Source organism: Pagrus pagrus (assembly GCF_965226575.1).
Source record: "Pagrus pagrus genome assembly, chromosome: 19".
NCBI lineage: Eukaryota > Metazoa > Chordata > Actinopteri > Spariformes > Sparidae > Pagrus > Pagrus pagrus.
In genome coordinates, this window is record NC_140203.1 from 28,006,828 (window position 1) to 28,023,210 (window position 16,383).

At 45.9% G+C, this 16,383-nt stretch overlaps 2 long non-coding RNA genes across 2 annotated transcripts; one reads left to right on the forward strand and one right to left on the reverse strand.

The window, feature by feature from the left end:
* The first annotated feature begins 431 nt into the window (after positions 1-431).
* Positions 432-1,550, forward strand: LOC311274875. The gene is made up of 4 exons (XR_014624796.1): positions 432-502; positions 583-652; positions 726-798; positions 883-1,550. It is a non-coding gene; the product is annotated as an uncharacterized lncRNA (long non-coding RNA).
* LOC311274877 lies at positions 1,548-5,700 on the reverse strand. Its single transcript, XR_014624797.1, has 2 exons — positions 5,615-5,700; positions 1,548-2,045 (listed from the first exon to the last, which is right to left on the reverse strand). It is a non-coding gene; the product is annotated as an uncharacterized lncRNA (long non-coding RNA).
* Between the last annotated feature and the right edge of the window lie 10,683 nt (positions 5,701-16,383).

Sequence of the window (16,383 nt, forward strand, 5' to 3'; positions counted from 1 at the left end):
CCTGAAAATACTCAAGTACTCAGTCACTCAGTCCATGCCCCCTGCTGCCACATACTTACCATCCTGGTGCTGCATTCCTCATGGATGAGGTCCATTTATCTGGGTTAAATATTGAACAAAACATTCAAACCTTACAGCATGACAGAGGATCTGACGGATGATAATAATCCTCTTAGATTAAAGAAATTCATCTGACACGGCACCTGAGAGCTGGTGCAAAGGGAAAGAGACAAATACCAAAGAGTCACTCAGGAATCATTTAGGATTTTGTTTTGAGAAAATGCTTACCTATGTGTGACAGGTCGTCTCCCTCCCTGCCACTATATGGCACTGTGCCAACTATTTGGGCACCCCGATTGAGGGGCGGCACAATGCGCCTTTACATATAGAGGTGGGGACACACCTGTCTCTTCCTTTTCCTCCGCTCCTCTCCGGTGGCTGTGGCTGGTCTGGCGCGGTGGTTCGGCGTGGCCGTTGCGAGTGTGCAATCCTCTTCATTCAGGTAATGCTCTCTGCTAGTCTTCCATTGTTCATGTGTGCGTAACACTGGCACTTTGGTGACGCGATCTCCGCTCTTTGTAGAACAATCAGCTGTGGGGAGACGCATCGCTACGCCAGAAGCCCTTCCTGGATACGCTTGCCGTCCCTTTCAGTAAGTCCGAAATTGTCTGCCGTCCCGCGGCTCTGCCACTCAGTTCCCAGCTGATTATTTCTTGTGTCTGTAGCTGGGTGATTGACCCGTGGCGCAGGCCGTTGTTCCGCCGCCTTTCTTGGCCTTCACCGTGGCTTGGCAGAGTGGTATGAATGAGTTACTTCTTCCAAAAATGTTGGTTTTAATATTTAGTTTTACACTAACTTATAGTTTGTGTGCCTTTCTTGTAGAGACCGGGATAACTGGTCAGCCGGTATTAGCCGTTTTTCCCGGGATCCACGCTGCTGTTTTGGCTCCACGTAAAATATTGGATGTCTTTGGATCTCCGTGACGACGCTGTTCAAATATACTCAGCCGTTGTGGCTCCGTCATGAATGTGTCCTGTCTGGGCGTATTGTCGATCGAGCCGCTTTTGGCTTGAGCTGCCTAGCTTGCAGCGCATGGTTACTCCTCATCTGGCTGTCCACTTCTGAGCCGTTAAAAGGGCATTTCACTGTTTTCAGTTTGGGGAATCATTAGTTTCTATTTTGTTATTCAGTGTTTCGTATTTTGTTTTCATTGTGTTTTGTCACACCTGTTCTGTGTAGCACCCTATGGCATGTTTTTAACTTGTTTTTCTGTGTTTTGGGTTAGGTGCTGTGGGCCCGAGGCAGCAGTTTAATCCCTGGTGGTGGTGGTCCCCTTCACGAGTGTCCAGTGTGTGTGAATGTAGTGTCACAGGTGTTTTAAGTTACTGACTTTCCTACTTTTGATTTGTCCCTGCCACCTTGCAAACACTGGCCCAGCCCTTTAATCCCTGCTCCTGCAGGGTGCTAATTTTATTGTGACAATATTAGTGAGTGAGTGTGTGTGTGTGTGTGTGTGATTAATTTTGCTGAGTCGCTTATGTGTTAAATAAAGTGTTGCCTTTAATTTGAAAACCGTCTCTTGCCCTGTGGTATCACTGAACCTGTGACCTCCTTCATTAAAATTTAGCTTTAGAATTTCCTGGGGGTTGAAATTACCCCAGGTGGCGTTGTGACAACCCCGTAGTTCCCCTGTACATCACGCCACATATGGAAATATTTCAAAGCAACACACAGGGCTATCCGTCCATCCATCCATCCATCCAATGTGTGTGAATTTAGAAAATGTGTGGGATTTGGAGAAGTGAAGCAATTTCATGGCTGCCCTGGTCCTAGATGGCATTTGACACAACTAAAAGAACCATTTATTTTGTTGCTGTTGCATTATCAGAGCACAAGGGGCAATGAGCCAACGGTGAGTAAACCACACCATGAGACTCTGTCCGCCAGCCAATCAGGTGTGGAGGTCATCCGATAAGGACAGGACATCATGACCATCAGCTTTCCATCTCCAACGATGTTCTGGTCCCAAAACAGAATAAGAGCCCCTAAAGGAAAAGAAAAGAGAGGGGCAGAATCCCACTGAAGTTCCATAGTGCAGAAACAGGAGTGGCTGAGACAGAGAAACCATTCACCCTGTTACAAGATACTATACCATCAACATGATTTAGAAGCTGTTATTTCAAGGTCAAAAAGTTACATAATAAGTTAGGGTTTTAAGTTATTCTAGAAGCAGTTTTTTTATATATATTTGTAGAAAATTGCTTCCCTACAGAAATCAATAAATCAAATGTTTTGACAAAAGAAAAAAAAGGATAGTATCTGGCTGTTGCAGTGTCCTCATAAGCCCATCAATATTCTCAACTGGCCGGCTGCACTCTGCCCTTTGCACTCATTGTGCATGACTGGAGTCTTCCACAGGGCTATGTGAATGTATTGCTAAAGCTATTAGCAAGCTAGTAGCACAAGGATGTGTGAGAAAGTGCAACTAGAATGTCCCAATGCTTACAGAATACTGACAATAGCCATCACTGTTTAATTTCATGATAATGTTCTGGGTTTTCTTACGTGTGAGCAAGGGAGTAGGTTTGATTTTGAGATTGGTGGGGACACAAAAGTGTTGACGTTTTTTTGCATTAGCAATCATAATTTCACATCATGCAGATGTTAATAGGTTAAATAAGGAAGGAAGAACATACGAGGAATAAACCTAAATATAAATTTAACAACTGTATAGCAACTACTGTAAACACATACACACTAGTAATACATGATGAGGCCTCTTTGAACACCAGACTTGATATAAAGCTCTGATTTTAAAGCCACATGGGTGAAGCATTGCTATTCAGATCATCATCACACTAACATTTGTCACAGTGCTGAATCTCATGACTAACCTATCCATTATTTAACCTCACCTGTGAATTTCCAGCCTCTCTTTCAGCTTCTCCTCCTCCATCTCCTCCAGCTTCTCCTCCTCTATCTCCTTCAGCCTCTCCTTCTCTACCTCCTCCTGCCTCTCTTCCTTCATCTGCTCCAGCCTCTCCTTCTCTATCTCCTCCTGCATCTCTTCCTTTGTCTGCTCCAGCCTCTCCTTCTCTATCTCCTCCTGCATCTCTTCCTTTGTCTGCTCCAGCCTCTCCTTCTCTACGTCCTCCTGCCTCTCTTCCTCCATCTCCTCCAGCTTCTCCTTCTCTACCTCCTCCTGCCTCTCTTCCTTCATCTGCTCCAGCCTCTCCTTCTCTACCTCCTCCTGCCTCTCTTCCTCTACCTCCTCCAGCCTCTCCTCCTCCATCTCCTCCAGCCTCTCTGCTGTCTGTCACCTTACAAAAATATGTTGATGCATGACATGAACAGATACATTAGGGATACAATGATCATAGAACTTGATGGTACAGTTATTGCCTGAGCTAAAAAGGCTTTTACTAAATATTAAGATTACTTAATATTAATTAATTATATTGTATAATTAAAAAATCACATGATCATCTAGAATCATCTAGTTTTATTGCATTTCCACCACAAATTTTCTTTATTTGTGTTTTTAAACTGTTGCTCTCTTCTACACAAATACATGAAAATAAGATTTAAAAATAACTTTAAAAAAGTGTATCTCTTTGGCATTAAATATTCTCTTTTATTCAATATCTGTATTGTTGAGCCTCTACCTATACAACCTTGAAGTAACTTACACTTTGACTCCAAAAGAAGTCTCTTATATCCAGTTTTCTTTTCTTTGACATCCTTCAAATCATATACAGCACACACGCACGCACACACGTACACACACGCAAACAGACACAAACACAAATGTAAATGACACCACTGATATTAAAATCTATCTGGCTGACGTGACCCAGGAAGAACAAATGCCGAACATGTTGACAACTTACACTCACAGATAACATGCACTGCCTCTCGTCCGGTCCAACTAGCACTTTGCAGGTAGTTTTGACAAGCAGAAGGAGTGACAGTGGGGACAGCCAATCACATGTAAGTTAGCGAGAAACCGGCAGCTGATCAGCGAGCGGTATTTAGGTTAGAGGCGGGACTTCTAGCAGAGACTGACATTTAACCCTTTGTGTGCCATAATCATTGACTAAACACTACGGACAGCGGTTGTATTGATAGTGACTACACAGTAGCGGCTGAATATTGGTAGGGACGTGTCCCTAGCGTCCCTACACAATTCTACACCCTTGCATGTGAGTGAGACATCAGGGAGTTGGGTATGGTTAGTGATTACAACTACTGTATATGCTGCACTCACAGTACACAGCCACTGAGCCTGCTGTTCAGCAGCTAGCTAACTCAGTAGCACCAAGTAGTGCTGTGATTGGTTGTTACTTTATCTGTAGTTTACATTGAAACAACCAATCACAGCTTTTACACAGCAGTGTAGAAGAGTTTTCAGCATGGAGGGTTGTATCTGTATCTGATTCACATGATCCATTCTCTGGTTCTGTCTGTTTTTTATGCAGTTAGATTCTTAAGAAAAAGTGTGAACACTATCCTTTAATAAAGTGTGCTTTAGAAAGTAGAACCAATCTAACCTACAGAGTGAAGTGGGATTCACTCTCGGAGAAAGGTGACAGCATGAAAATAAAAGTTTTGACCTAAATCTGACATTATGATGATTACAGAAACAGCATTAGCTCACTTTCTTGTCAGGAAAGTGATAAGAGGATTGACACCACCCTATGAGCTTCGAGGGGATTTAGAGGTGGTGCTGAACATTGTTCAGGCGAGTTGTTTCCCCCTGCAGAGCTGTACTTAACCTACAGATATGACATTGATCTTCTCAGTTAACTCTCTCAAGAAAGCAAAAAGTGCATTTCACAAGTTGCACATTTGTAATTTGAACATCTATGTTTGAAAGCTACTCTTCCATCCTGCATTGACTCCAGTGACTGTTCTAAAGCACACAGCTGCATCCTGCAGTGTTGGTACACCCTTTTCTTCTTCTTTTCATGACTCCTACATGCAGGTTTTTTTTTTATTTTTGGGTATGTGTTTTTATTGCCCTGTGTGATTATAATACTATCATTTCCATCTAGGCACATTTCACTTATTCTAAGTGGCGGACTTGATGATAAGCTGTTTGTGGTTCACAATTGATTTAAAGAATTAATGTAACCGGTGGTGTTAGGACCCAATTGCAGCACTCGGGAAACCAGGAATAGCTCATTAGCAGCTTTAATGAACCAACTCAGCAGGATAAATGCAAACGAGTACAAACACAGTATGTCTCTTAACAACATCTCTTGAAGCCTTGTAGCCAAGGCAGGCTGGATCTGGCAGTAACGTCAGGGTGTATGTAGCAGAAACAGTCCCAACATTTTTGTAGATCAGTACAAAGTTTGCTACAGTACCAGTTTGGAGTGAGCTGGCAGCGAGGTTGTGAAGGCGGAAGTCAGCCGATGGATATACACACAGTGATGACAAACTAGCAAGCATAGCAACGACGTGAGAGCTTCTGAACCACAGAGGACCAGAAGGGGAAACTCACTCGGTAGTGAGGTGGAGGAAAAGCTTTGCCCGACAGCCACAAGCAACACACTATCCAGAGAAGCTGCGAAGAATCTCAAATCCAGGGACAGAAGGCAGGTGATTTTACCGTAGATCAGGCGAGACGGGTTGGTCAGAGACAGGCAGGGTCGGCAACGGGGAATCTGTCTGAGGAAAAGTGCTGGAAAGTCTTGCATGACAGCGAAGAACAATCTGGCAATGTCTGTGAGGCTGAAGTATATATACAGGGTTGATAGTGATGAGGTGCAGCCGTGTGCTCAGGTGAGTGGAGTTGGCTGATTAGGTGAGAATGGCTGGTAACAGGGCAGGCAGAAGTAAGCTGGTGACTAGTAAGCCAAACTTTGACAATTAAGGTAAAATAACTGAAATAACTGCCGGGAAGTTACTGATGAATAGCACAAAATCTGTAAATAGAACTCGACTGTGATGCTTGAACTGATCGCCTAGCAGTGCCCCATCGGACAGTCTGAAGAGACGCAATGCATTCTGTGGCTGCTGAGTATGTGTAGTAAGCTGACAGCGTGTACTCAGAACTTCTTGCTAAAGTAAAAAATCCACATACATTCTCAATGTGACATCATCGTTGGTATGAAAAGTACATTAGTATGTGATTCAGAACACAGCATGTCTCTTCGAGGAGCTTAAAATCCACTGCTACACGCACACACACACACTCAACCAATTGTTCCATCAGAATGCGTTACTGTGGTGACTCACTGACACTGTGTGTGTGTGTGTGTGTGTGTGTGTGTGTGTGTGTGTGTGTGTGTGTGCCATGTACAGTCGTGGTCAAAAGTTTCCATCCACTTGTAAAGAACATGTATATCATTCATGAAGTTTGGTTCAATAATGAATTTTTATAGGTCTTCTGAAAATTGACCTTGACCAGAACGATCCATTTTGCCTATTTATAAAAAGTTGTGTGAATCAAATGTTCTTTGTAGCATGGCCTCTTAACTTCTTCTGAGTGATTCTGTCTGATAACAGCTGGTGACTTTTCTGGGCCCATTTTAATAGGGCTTGTTTGATACACCCATTAGACTCAGCCACTAACACTACAATGGGAAAGTCTAAGGAGCTCAGCATTGACCTGAAAGAGCGCATTATTGATTTGAACAAGTCAGGAAAGTCACTTGGAGCCATTTCAAAGCAGTTACAGGTCCCAAGATCAACTGTACAAAGAACAGTATGTAAGAACAAAGTGCATGGCACAGTTGTGTCACTGCCACCATCAGGAAGAAAACACAAACTATCACCTGCTGCTGAGAGAAAACTGGTCAGGATGGTCAAGAGTCAACCAAAAACCACCAAAAAGCAAGATGCTGCTGGAAGACAGGTGTCAGTGTCCACAGTAAGGCAGGCCCGTGCAGAGACCTTTGGAGGGGCAGGTGCTCACGAAAAAAAAAAGGCATAAAAACTATATATATATTTTGTATATATACACGTATATATATATATATATATGTATATATATATATATATATAGCAGTGATCATAATGATGATGAGAAAAGAAAACACATTAACTAAAGGTACTACATCTGCTGGGATTCAAACCCATACTATAGGATGGTTCTGCTCACTGAGGGAGCTGCTTTACCAGGTGAGCTATACATCAACCATAATTTTATAAAGTGTCTACCGTCTTTAAGACTTGTTGGCGGTAAAACAGCTGGCCCGAACTGACTTTTATTTTGATCACATTAGCAGGACTGCATCTTCACGCAGTGGTCGCGGTCAACTCGGTCGTTGTGGCATTTGCCAACATCCCCCTATGGCCAGACCGTCACTACTCCCGTTTCATAGCGTAAATGCAATATTGTTGCTGTAACGTGCGATCTGTCAGATTTTGGGCCGAGCCTGTCTCTCGCTGCGGGGGGGGGGGGCACGTCGGGGCACGTCTTGGTGGATGATGTTACCAAGGGGAGCCAGGTCATTTCATTTAGGCTACATAAATTATTATTATTATTTGTTAAATGTTATTCTTTAAGGGCTACTGACAGGCCTTCACACAAACACACACACACACACACACGCCAAAAAAAAAAAAAATAGCACAGACAAAAGGGCACTTTGGGCATCAAGGAGCAAGGGGCCTATAATAAATTCATTATAGAACTATGACTGTACATTTTATAGTTTGCACACATCTATTTTTAGTCACAAATGTGAGTGGGTTGTTCCCTGCTGGCCTTTAGAAAGAGTGCAGTTTTATGGCACTTCTGTATTGGCTCCACTTTTCAGATTCAGAAGCTCTGTCCCTATTTTACACAGTCAATGGTGTGAAAGGGCAACTCCAGACAATGTCTGGACCTCATTCTGCGGACATTGTACAAAGTTGATGTAAATGGATTGTGATTATAATGTGTCAAAGTACTGTTTACAGTTAATGTAGTTTAAGGATCATACATGTGTGGCAAGTGGAGGGTAGAAAAAGGTGTCACCAACAATGCCACCTGGGGAGTTTCGCCCAAGGAGATAGTTAATTGTTTGGAAGAAATAATCAAGTACCTTTACTATTATTACAGGTCGCACAGTCTGAAATACCACGGGCAAGAGACAGTTTTTAGAAAAATATAAACACAATTTTATTTAACAGTTATTTAATAAAACACATCAACATCAAAATCATCATCATCACCACCATTGGCTGACTCATGTGCTGCTAGACTGGGGCCAAAATGAAGGGGTGAACAGAGCTGAGGCTACCTCGGCGCCCAAAATCAAATCAAAGGATGGATAATTAACAAAAGCACCCGTGACACCGCACACACACACACACATTCGTGAAGAAAAAGGCCCACCACCAGGGATGGGATCGACGTCAGGGGCCCGCAGCACCTGTCCACAAGGAAAAAGAAAAAATATAAACGGGCCTCACAGTTCTAGCACAGCCAGTTTAACACACAAACACACAAACACAAACACAAACACAGCAATATACATTAATCGAATAATAAGAAAATAAACAAACAAAACCCAAATTAAGTAAATGGTTATTAAACCAAGTTAACCAAATTAATACAGAGAAGTCCCATTCACCATACAAGATACACAAATAACATTAATTAATTATATTAATTAATAAATAAACAAAATTCCCAGGGGCAGCAATCAAAGCCCCGATGCCAGCTTGCAGTGAGCCTCTGAGGTCAAATGACCGCTCCGACATTGCTCCAAAGAGCTGACGAGCCACAAAATGCAGTTTCAGTGAGCCAAAAAAGCAGTGGGTCCAGGAGGTGATGGCGATGTTTTTCTTACCACATAGAGACATCACTACAAACGCGGGGTCGGGGGGTCGGTTGGCAGCATTGCCCTGAGGGCCAGCTGACCGAGGAAGATGGTGGACATTTGGATGACTGCAAGCATTAGGACAAGTGGTTCGACGCAGGGACCGCCTACTAGTACTGGGCTGGTCAGCCAGGGACAGAGAAGGAGCTGGCTGTGATGAATCCCCATGGTCCAAGGGTGTCGCTGAGCTGGACACAGCCTGGGGCGGCATCACAGCCGGGGCGTTTGTAGTAGCAGGACTCACCGCAAGTTGCGGCACAGCAGTTGGTGGCACAGGGGTCTCAGATACTAGAAACCAAAGGTCACTGCTGGGGGAGTTATCAACAGAGGCTACCAGAGGAGGCAAAACTGGTGAAGATGGCACCGGGGTTGGAAAAACTACTGCCTCAGGCTGGACCACAGCCTTCAGCATATCTCGGTGCACATTACGAGTCCTATCCAGATCATCCACAGGGGCCACTGTATAAACTGCTCCCTCACCAGCAGGAGCTCTCACAACTTGGTGGACCACAGAGCTCCAGAGGTCTTGGATCTTATGTCGGCCTCTCACACCATGGTCCCTCAAGTACACCAACTGGCCCACAGGCAGAGGTGCATCCCGGACACGTTGATCATGCCTCTCTTTGCACCTGCCAGCTGCAGCCAACAGAGCACCCTCGAAAGCAACACGAAGTCTAGCTCGATGTTCGGCAACCCAGTCCTGTACCTCACCAGGCACTGGATCCTGAACACGACCAAGGAGAAAGTCCACTGGAAGACGAGGCTCCTGCCCAAACATCAAGTAGAACGGTGATTCACCGGTGCCATACAAAGCGCAGAGCTGGTGGATTAAGGAACTCTCAAAACTCCTACGCTGGTCCAAGTGCAGGCGACTTGGAACACCAAACTTGTAGAACCATTTGGAGATCAAAACCTGGGCCACCGTTGAGGCCCGTTGGTCCCGGGAAGGGACAGCCACTGTAAATTTACTGAACACATCAGTCAAAACCAAAATGTTTTCAAGCCCATTACGAGAGGGTTCAAGCAACATAAAATCAAGGGCCAAGATCTCGTTTGGCTGGGATGCAAGCAGGTGGCCCATACGACTATGTGGAACCTGTCCTGAGCCCTTAGCCACTTGGCAGCGCTCGCACTGCTGGACCCAGTTCTTAATATCCGATGCCATCCCTGGCCAATAGCCACGTTGCCAGACTAACTCAATAGTCCTCTCTATGCCCTGGTGACCATGCTCCTGATGGAGCTGATGCAGCGTTTCCTGCTTGAGCACAGCAGGCAAGACCAGTTGAAGGAACTCCTCCCCGCCGTCAGAACAAAAGACCCGACGGAAGAGCACACCATCTTCTTCAACCAGGCGGTCCCATTGGCACAAAAGTGCAATTGCCGGCTGGGAAAGCTGCCGCCTCTCAGCTAAGATGGGAACACCTCCTTCAGAAGAGGGTCGTCCTCCTGCATACCGCAAAGGTCAGATGCAGAGTGGGATGGAAGAATGGAAACCAAAGACTGAATGGCAGACAAAACAGGACCCGGATGTAAATTCGACTGAATGCTGTTGGGGATCAAGGTGCCAGGCAAAGATGGAGGGGCCAGATGGGGGACAGGTACATACTGTCCTGACAGTGCGTCAGCGTTCCTGTTGCTGCGCCCAGAACGATATTTAATTTCCAGATCGAAAACAGCAAGCTCAGCAGCCCACCTATGCTCTACAGCTCCAAGTTTAGCAGACTGAAGGTGACTCAATGGGTTATTGTCTGTGTACACGACACATTTATGACCCAACAAATACTCCCAGAACTTCTCGTCACGGCCCACTTGAGCGCAAGAAATTCCAGCTTCATAGAGCTGTAGTTGGACATATTGCGCTCAGTGGGCCGGAGACCCCTGCTGGCGTAAGCCACTGGTCTCACACCACTGTCGGTCTCCTGTGAAAGCACAGCGCCGAGCCCACTATGGCTGGCATCGGTCTCAAGGATAAAGGGGCGTGAAAAGTCCGCATAGGCCAGCACTGGGGCCGAGACCAGCATGGACTTCAGAGCACTAAAGCTCTCCTCACACTGAGGCGTCCACGCCGCCCCCAGTGCCTGACCTGACCCCTTTCTCAATTTTGTTCCAGCGAGATCAGCCACCAACTGATGCAAAGGCTTGGCCAGCTTCGCAAAACCATCGACAAAACGCCGATAGTAACTTGCAAAACCCAAAAAGAAGCACAGCTCTGAGATGTGACGGGGGCGCAGCCAACTAGCCACAGCCTCAACTTTCTTGGGATCTGTAGAAACTCCCTAGCTCGAAAAGACATGCCCCAAGTACAACACCTGCTGCTGGAAAAAGGCACATTTCTCCGCTTTGGCTTTGAGGCCTTCTCTCTGAAGCCGACCGAGCACCATCTCCAGCCGCTGCAGATGTTGCTCAACGGAAGATGAAAAGATGATGATGTCATCGAGGTAAAGCAGCAGGGACTGACCCTGCTGATCACCAAACATCCACTGCATCAGCTGCTGGAAGGTGCTCGGGGCAATGCAGAGGCCGAAGGGCATCCGGTTGAATTCAAAAAGACCAAAGGGGGTGCAAAAGGCAGTCTTGGGACGGTCCTGCTCAGCCACCGGCACCTGATTGTACCCGCTGGCCAGGTCGATGGTAGAAAACCAGCGGGCCCCTGAAAGGGCGTCCAAGCTTTCCTCAATACGAGGAAGTGGGAAAGCATCCTTTCTGGTCTTGCTGTTGAGGAGCCGATAGTCCACACACAGCCGCAAGCCACCGTCCTTCTTCCTCACCAAAACAATGGGGGACGCATAAGGACTACTGCTCTCACGGATGACTTGCGACTCAAGAAGCTGGTTAATGTGCGTCTTCACTACCTCGTACTCGGAGGGAGGGATGCGGCGATACCTCTGCCGTACAGGGACGTCATCTAGCAGAGGTATATCATGCGAAATGAGATTGGTGCACCCCAAATCCCCATCATTAACTGCAAAAACCAAGCCGTACCTGTCCAGCAAAGACCTCACACTGGTCTGTTCCTGCTCAGTTAGAGCAGATGAATCTAATGACCCTATTCTATCGAGGACTGAGGGGGTGGCTACCTGGGAGGACACTGTGGCCACGGTTGACCCCACCTCAGTCACCCCTGCAGGCAAGCTAACAACCTGAGCAGCATTCAAGACAGACACCAAGGCTGGTCCGGGGGTAAAGGAGGACCTCCGCCTCCCCGACGTTGACAACTGGAACACACACCGTACCACGAACAACCTTTAACAGGTACAGGGAAGCCAACAACCCAGCTGGCAACCCTGATTCAGGAGGCTCGAATAAAACACACTGGCAAACTGTTCTGAACAGGTACCAGTGACCAGCTTCATCACGCCACCAGGTATCCGCACCACCAGCTTGCCTCGGACCCTCACGGCACCAGTGAGGCTCGAGATGACCTGGGCTGAAGACTGATGGCACTTCCTGGAGTGCGGCCACAACTGGACCAGGCGCCCCTGACACAAAGGGTGATTCAAACAGGGAAGACCCGAGCACGCCAAAGAGCTCCTGATAACATCTGCGGATTACGGTCATCCCTGCAAAACAAAAGATGAAGCACCAGGGGGGTCTTTCACAACAAGGATCCCACAGCAGGGCATCACCTTGCCACACAGTTCCACATCAAGCTCCAAATAACCAATGTACAGGATGCCTAAGCCATTAGCCGCACGCAGTTGTAGCCACTGACAAGAACGAAGGCGATCATGGCCGCAAGGTTCAAACTGGGCCAAAAAGAGGCTTTCGGTAATGGTGGATACCATGGAACCAGTATCCACCAAACACTCAACACTATTTCCCCCAATGGACATGTTAATGTTTGGACAGGAAGCAATCAATTCCGCTCCTGCACCTGGCTGTGAGCCTAGGGACTCCCCAACTGAGCTGTGGCTTGGCAGCTCAGCGGGCCTCAGTTTCCCGACTGCTGGGAAGAACGAGAGGGCATGACAGCAAGTGGGTTGAAACCAGTGACAGAGTTAGCACGCCGGCGGGGAGGAGCCCGCTCACCATCACACTCACGGGCAAAATGGCCAGGCTGTTGGCACCTCCTGCAAATTACAGGGCCAGAGTGGGACACTGGACCCGGTGGAGGAGGGGCCTGCAAAGAAGCTACTGTCTGGGCTAGCTGGTTCAGCTGCTCCTGCTGACGTTTCAAGAGATCCATTACTGCTCCCAATCCTGGCTCTTGGGGAGCAACTTGAGGAGGGACTTGATGGAGACGGCCCTGCACTCCATATTGGAGATCATAAGATGTTGGTAATGAAGAGCTGCGACCCCTAGAGCCACCTGGAAGACCTTCCCTCTCCCATCTAATTGCCTCACTACGCAGCCCCAACAGGGTGATGGTGGGCTGGCAACGAACTAGCTGCTTAAGCTCCCGACGGAGGGAGCTGTCAAGGACATGCTCTATGAACTGATCCCTGAGAAGAACGTCAGCATTGGGCATTCCATCAGGTGCCTGCCGCTCAACCTGGGCAATTAAAGACATAAGAGCTAGTGAGAATTCCTGCAGTGTCTCACCTTCCTGTTGGTGCCGTGAATAGAAAGCCTGCTGTAAGGTGACATATGCCTGGCTACAACCATACAGCTCCTTTAAGATGGCAAGAATTCGGGCTGGATCTCTCCGCTCTGCCGCAGAGCAAAACTTGGTCTCTTCCTTCGCCTTCCTTCCCTCAGCAGGAAGGTGCCAAGCACGTGCACATGCCTGAAACTCTTCTACCCACTCAACAATGCCTATACCCGATTTACCATTAAACATGGGACACTTACGATCTCGTGGGATCATAACCAACCGCTCTGTGACAGCAGAGCGGCGGGGGCATGACCAGCCGGACCAGAAGAGGCTGAAGCTGACTCAGCAGGGCCCCCCTGGGAAGCAGCGCGCTCCTGGCGGAGTTGCTCGTTGTCCGCCTTGAGCTGCAACACCAACTCCTTAAGCTGCTGTACCTCCTCGTCCATGTCGCCTGGAAGAAACTACCCAAGACAGTATGAAAAATCGAACGCTGGACTGGACACTGCTGTTTTGGCTCTACCACTGCACAAATACTATCAATGGGAAAAGAAACCAGAAAAAATAAAAATAATAAAGACCTATAACAAAAAAAAAAACCTCTCTGCCCCTTTAAAATATGGTAATCCTGCCAACACATGCAGATTGTTTTCAATTTATTATTAGGCTTGATGCGGTAGTCACTGTTACCAGTGTTACACTGTGCATTCAGCGATTATATTGCCCACTGCCCCAGCTGTTAATACAGTTATCCAGGAATTCCACTGGTTGCATGTGTGTTGCGGAACGACTCCGCTACAGTTTTACTCCATGCTCCCTCGTCCGTCAATACCCACCAGCTACGTTTTGAGTGCAGCACGGCGCAACACTGCCAGACAACTGGAGTGGCAAGACTGAGGAGTTCCCGTAATAATTACTGTAGGAGCCATTTTTGTTATTTTTAATTAAAGAACTACAAGGCGTCGCATTTAAGTTAAGTAGGACACAATCACTATTGCATTACATTACTATTACATTTAGGACAAAGGACCGCTTACACGTTTACAAGCTTGAACGCTTGAAGCTAAATCGAAATTAATAGAAAAAATCTAAGTTGTTTGTTTAATGAAACAAAGGTTGTTTATTTGACTTTGAAACACTTTGATTCCACATGCGTTTGTTTTGGCGCATGCATCGAAATATTTTCATTTATATTTTTGTTTAGCGCAACGCTCCATATGACCATTAAACACAATTTATCACCATTCATCGACATTCATCACCATTCATCAATCCCTCATCCCAACCCAGACCTTCAGTCAACAACATGTAAGTGCTGCAGAGTTTATGTGGATATAAAGGAGGCGTGTTGAAACAAATCCATCCTAGGACGTCCCTTGGGCTTAAATCCAATATCCAGTATCCAATAGTGACGTGCAGTGTTGGGAACGTTACTTTTAAAAAGTAATTAGTTATAGTTACTAGTTACTTCTCCCAAAAAGTAACTGAGTTAGTAACTGAATTACTCCACTATAAAAGTAACTAGTTACCAGGGAAAGTAACTATTGCGTTACTTTTTTTTTTTGTTTGTTTAAATATGTCTAAGAATTTGGATTTTTTTCTAAGCAGGTTTCACAAGCCAGTTGCATAGAGTAGAACTGCATAGACAGGTACCTACACACAGCCTTTAATATTTATTGCACCTCAACAGACCACAACTGGTAGACATACTGTACTTCAAGTATTTTCTTCATCACAAAAATACACAGTGTAACATTGTGAAGTGCTTTTAACTCTCTGTACATGCTGTACTGTTTAAGTATTTTCTTAACAATAAAAGTAGCCTACACACTTTAAATATGGAGTGCTTTAACTCTCGTTGAGAGATGCTTCATTAGATTAGAGTTGTTTACAACGGACGTGGACAAACACTTCGCTCTGGGACATAATGTAGTTAGATTACCTGTTACTGAAAAAAATAACGACCGTTAGTAACGCCATTATTCCCATCACTGGTGACGTGTATGCTCATAACAATGGCAGTCCAGATGCTGGTCTCTTACAAATAATGCAGAAGCAGAATGAAATAACAGAAATGGTCATTAAAGGAATAGTTCACTCTAAAACAAAATTCAGTCATTATCGACTCACCCACATGCTGATGAGAAGTCCGGTGTAGTTTTTTATTCCTCAAAGTGCAGCTGGAGATCCGCGGTGCTTCCCTCCGGCAGGAGTAATCCATAAAATGAGCAGAGGTGGCGACCCAGAGGAAAATGTCCATAAAACTACACAAAAACTTTGTAATATTCCTCCATACTGCTTGTCCGCTGCAATCCAAGTGTCCTGAAGTGGTGACATCCAGAGTTTACTCGAAACGACGTCATTTAGTACATTTTTACAGCCTAAACAGTCACTATGCTATGTTTACACGGAGGCACGCTCCGCGTTCACGCGAGTCTCCCTCGCAGCCGATTGCACTACGGAAGCCGCGCCGGACAAGATGAACGAGACTCGCGATAGATACACACAGGCATGTACTTCCTGCTTTGAGCAACCAAGCGACACACAAACACAAGAGGGATCTGCCTGCACTATGATTTGTAAACTTTGACACGGACTTCTCATCAGCATGTGGGTGAGTCGATAATGACTGAATTTTGTTTTAGAGTGAACTATTCCTTTAAAGAACAACGACTTTCGACTTTACCCCCAAAGGAGATTCCTGTTTTTGGAGGCAAACCTTTCAGTCGCACCTTTGAGCACTGTATTGAGGATAAAACAACTAATGATCGTGACAGACTGTTCTTTTTAGATCAGTATACCGAAGGTCAGCCAAAGGTTCTAGTAAGAAGTTGTTTACACATGGAACCTAAAAAAGGATACAGCAAAGCAAAACAATTATTGCGCCAACATTTTGGAAACGACATCCTCATTGCTTCAGCCTACCAGGAAAAGGCATTGAATTGGCCCATGCTCAAGGCAGAAGATCGAACAGTACTTAAAGAGTAACGCCATGCTTGACATTAAAGCTCGGATATGAACAATACATCCCACATG